Below are 5,154 nucleotides of genomic sequence, written 5' to 3' on the forward strand. Positions count from 1 at the left end.
CAGGTGTGCACCTCCGATCTCCTCCACTGCCCCCCCAACACACAGCCACTCTGGCCAATTCTGGGGGAGACGCTATCATTCTGATGGGAGTCTCCCCATCCTCACCCCGGCTATGACCACTGTCCCCAGCCGGCATTCTCACGAAGCCCCTGAGCTGGGGGGAGGGCCAAGGGACCAGGCAGAGCCGTGCATCCCCAGCTTCCTGTGGGGGCTTAAAGCTCATGAGTGAATTTTGCTGTCACCTTTGGTTTGGGAGGATGGAGGCTTCTGAAGGGGCCTCCCTGGGTATAACGTGGGTAATCAAAGGGTTAAGACTGCTCTGCTGGCTCTGTGCACCCTGCCCCCACTCAGGAGTATCCCAGGCTGGTCTCTGAGGGCAGCACTGGCCAGCCCACCCTGGGGCATTTCCTGTTTATGGGCCTAGAAGAGTATGGGGAGGGGAAGTGAGGCTGGGCATCCGGGCCAGATTTGGGAGTGAGGGTGGGTCACAGGGACAGCGATGCCACCAGCAGGCCCTGGGAAACTGCCAGGCTCAGCTGTTCCTGGTGAGTTTCTGCACTCCACCCAATCAAGCCCCAGACCCAAATTCCAAGCACAGCCTTGCTGAGAGCACCCCCCTGTCCTTGGCTCCCTATTCCAAGCTTGACCCCCTCCTGCCCCAAAGCCCCTGCCTCTAGCCCCTCTGGGAGTCTGGATGCCTTCCCCCAAATCCCATGCACCTTGGCTGTAGTTCCATCTCCCTCCATCCCAAGCTCCTTCCTCACACCCACCTCTTTCCCTCGGCCCCGCCCCCACCTCCCTCTCATCCCCCATCCCACCTACTCCTTCCACCTTCCACACCTCCTTCCCCCCTCTGCTGCTCAGTCCTTGTGGCCCATATCCCTACTCACCTGTGGCCCACCCTCCCACCCTCTGGCTCCCTTCCCATGCTGTTGCTACAGGATCCCCAAGAAGATTTCCTCTCACTCATTCATTCATTTATTCAGCAAACATTTTGAGTGGTGATAAATAAGTTAAACAAGATGCTTGCCCCTGCAAGCTTTTATTCTAGTAGAAGAGACAGAAATTGAACACGTAAACAAATAAATGAAATGATGATAGACTGGGATAAGGTCAGGGAAAGGAACAAAGGGGGAGCTGTGACAGAGACTCCAAGGGCACCTTCTAATCCCCGACTTAGATATGGAGTCAGGAGAAGGGTCAGAGAGAGTGGGGAACAGGGGCCACCTGGAGGCAGAGATTTGGCGGAGGGAGAGTCTCCTAGCTCATCCGTAAGCAGTGAACACTGAAGCCAGGAGACCCTGCTGCCATCCACCCATTCCCACCTGCTCTAATAGATACCTTCTTCCTCCGTCAACCTCCTCAGACCTCCTCCCGGCCACTCCCAGCCCCCTCTGCCCCTGCTCCCACCCCACCAGCTTTTTCCAACTACTGGGTCTTCCTGATCATGCTGAGGAGATGAGGGGCAAGGGCACCCATCCTTGGAGGATCTAAAGGGGAAATTGAATGGGTGAGAAAAGCATGACCATGTCACAATACGGCCTCAAACTTGCACAAACTGTTAGAGCAGTAAGAAATAGAATGTGCATGTGCTGAGGGGGGTTTGGAGAGATCATGGCCAGGAAAGGGTTCATCGGGGGCAATTTTCTGTGGGTGCAGCACTTTGAGGGTTGGAGCACGTGCAGAGGGCGCTGGGCATGTGGAAGAGCTCCAAGCCACGTGGAGCTGCGAGCAGAGCACATTCACAAACACAGCTCGGGGACTTTGCCCTTCCCAGTGCTGCAGCCCCATGAAATATTTAGGTTTCTGGACATGGCTCATCCCTTATTGTCCCCCTCAGCAAGTACACTTCCCCTACATCATTTATGGCTGTCCCCTTTCCTCCTCTTGGAGTACTGCAGAGAAGGGAAGGCTGGACCCCAGACTGGAGGAGGGTCTGTCCTAACCCTGTGGCCAGGGGGCAGGATCCAAGCCTACCTTCTCACACCCCACCCCCCACCCTGTGTAGCCCTGGGAACAGGCCAGGAGGGTGAGTCTAGGAACTGAGAGGTCATTTTCAGCCTGGAAGACTGGGGAAGCGGAGTAAGGAGGGAGTGTAGAAGATGCAGATGTGCTGGCTCCAGAAGGGAGAGGAAAGGAGTCTGGGAGCGATGAGAAAAGCTGCATTTATTGAGCACTTACAATTTATTGTGCTAAGCCGGTTACATGCACCATCGCCTTAAATCCACACTAAAATTTAGGATTTATTATCCCCGTTTCATAGCTAGAGAAGCTGATGCTCAGAGAGGTTAAGTAACTTGTCTAAGGCAGCCCAGACAGTCCAGCTCCAGAAGCCAAGCTCCTACATACTCCAAAAAGGTCTCACCTTAGTTAGGGGTGGGAAGACAGGGTGTGTGTTGTGTGTGTGTGTGTGAGAGAGAGAGACAGAGAGAGAGAGAGAGAGACAGGAGAGGCATGTCAGGCAGTGTCTGTCCCATTCCCTCTTACTCCCAGAAGATGAAACTGCTCTCAATATAATTCCCTCCCCCTGCTCCCCCTTCCCCCTGATTCAGCCCCAGCAGAATTCCTAAATACTTTACCTGTTTATTAGACAAATATTGTTGGCCAGAGATTGGGAGACCTTGAGGAAATGGGAAAAGGAAGGTGAGGAGATAGAGGGAGAGCCAGAGAGAGAGAGAGAGAGAGGTAGAGCAAGAGACTGACAGAGACATGGGGCGGAGCAGAAAGCAGGGGCATTTGAGAGAGTACTGGGTACAGAGGGCCCGGATGGACACTGACCCACAACCTGGACAGTCAGAGCACAGCCCATCCACTGGATGGTGAGGGAATGGATGGAAGGTCACAGAAGGAACTCCTACTCCCCTCCCCCCACCCCCCCAGCTCTGTCTCCACCCACCCTTCCCCCTTCACACCCCAGCTTCTCCTTCCCCTCCCCCACTGTCTTCTCGAGAACAATTCTAATTAGACTAAGTGACTAAGAGGCGGTTTCAGCCTGAACAGCCAATTAGGCCGGGAGGAAGGGAAAGGAGCTCCCCCCAAGTCTCCCACCTCCATCCACCCCCCTCATTTTACCCAGACCCAGTATTCTGCGCCCAAGACTCCGGACTGTCACTCAAGTTTCCCTGATTCTGCTCCTCCCCCCATTGCCCACTTGTGTCCCCATTACCTGTAGCCAGACAGCCCCCGGCCCACTCTCTAGTCCCTACCTTGAGCCCCTCCATCCTCAGGCCCTGAGTCCGTTCAAGCCTCCCTGGCAGGGGTTGCAAGGAAAGCATGGGGTCCTCCTTGGGAGGCTGTCTTTCTGAGTCTCTTTATTTCTGATGTTTCTCCTCTGTCTCTGCCTCTCTCTCTTCTCTTCCTCTGGCACTTATTTCTAACATCCATGGACCAGGCCTACTGGTTGCCATGGAGACGCAGTGTGCAGCTGGGTGGTGAGTGTGTGAGAGGAGCTGTGTGTGCTCTGCAGCACGGGGGGGGGGGGGGGCTGTGCGTGAAACGTATCCATGTGCAAGAAATCTTTCTTCCAGGTCTCCCTGAAGGGAGACCCAGGCCAAGGGGGAGACTCCAAAAGGCCCCAATGATCCTAAAACACTGGGCCATATTCATCAGGGACACATCCTCTCCCTCAACCCCTGCAGGGGCAGATACTAAACTCTGTTCAGTCCAGGCTCTGGATTGGCAGATTCTGGAGGGGCCCCAACCTGCCCCTCCTGTCCAAGGAAAGGATCGGGGTGGGCAGAGAGGCCTTCCCCCCCCCCCCCCCCCCCCCCCCGACAGAACAGCTGGAGGGCAGATTAAGCTATGCAGATGAACCTACTGATGAGGCCAGCAAGCCCCCAACACCACTCCAGGGCCTCGGAGCAGGGGAAGGTTGGCCCATCAAGCTGGATAATCCCCTCCATTTCTATTTACCTTACCCTGTATTTGTCCAGACGAGTGGGAGAAAGTAAGAGACCTAGGTTCCTGCCCTCAGGAAGCTTAACATCTTAGAGGAATCAGGCTAACTCCTTTCATGTCTCCCATCCCAGGGCTTTGGCAGCCCCACTTTCCTGAACCTGGAATGCTCTGTTTTGAGCTCTACATCTTCAGGTGTCGTCAGAGAAGCTTCCCAGGCCTCACTGAATAAGGCAGCCCCTTCCTTTCCCCCACCTCCAGTCATCTTCCTTCATGTCCCACTGTTTGTTTCCTTCACAGCACTTTAACATAATCTGTAATTATCTCATTTGTTTGTTTGTTTATTGTCTGTCTTCTCTACTGGAATGGAAGTTCCAAGAGACAGTAGGGATCATGCCTGTCTGATTCAGAGGCGCAAGGCGGGCACCTGGCACGGGGCCTACCACATTGTAGCTGTTAGGTATGTGTTCAATCAAAGAATGGACACGTTGTTTCGCTGAAGCCCCACAGGGATCTTCCGTGTTGGTCAGCATTATTATCCCCATTTTATAGATGGAGAAACAAAGGCGCAGTCACTTGGCCAAGGTACGACCGACCACTAGGAAGCAGTCCAGCCAGACTTCTAAAGTAGGTCTCTGATGCCAGGTGTGAGGGAAGGAGGTGGGGACCATCTTTCCTAACCTGCAAGCAAGGGCTCCCCTTCCTGTTTGTCTGTGGGTGTGTCTCCACTCCCAACCTAGGCATCCCCAGAGAAACCTGTGCGGAGAAGCGGGGAGGACAGTTAAAACCTGAGAAGAGGGCGCCTGGGTGGCTCAGTTGGTTAGGCGACTGCCTTCGGCTCAGGTCATGATCTTGGAGTCCCTGGATCGAGTCCCGCATCGGGCTCCCTGCTCGGCAGGGAGTCTGACCCTCCCCCCTCTCATGTGCTCTCTCTCATTCTCTCTCTCTCTCAAATAAATAAATAAAATCTTTAAAAAAAAAAAAAAAAAAACCTGAGAAGAATGTGAATGTGACCTCTTCTTTCAGAGGCTTAGAATCTCTCCGCTTGGATTCAATGGCTCCGCTTTCTTTCGCTCCTTAGGTTGCCTAGCAGGCCCTTCTAGTTCTGCACCCCCCCCTCCAATTTTACCTGCCCTCCTGAGCGACATCACTTTCTCCTCCTCTTACCCCAGGCCCTTGCACACACAACTGCCTCGGGCCAGATCTGTCCTTGGTAACTCAGCTCTGGCACCACCCCTTCCAGGAAGCCTTCCGGACTCT

This window comes from Neomonachus schauinslandi, chromosome 7, assembly GCF_002201575.2.
Source record: "Neomonachus schauinslandi chromosome 7, ASM220157v2, whole genome shotgun sequence".
In the NCBI taxonomy this organism is placed as follows: domain Eukaryota; kingdom Metazoa; phylum Chordata; class Mammalia; order Carnivora; family Phocidae; genus Neomonachus; species Neomonachus schauinslandi.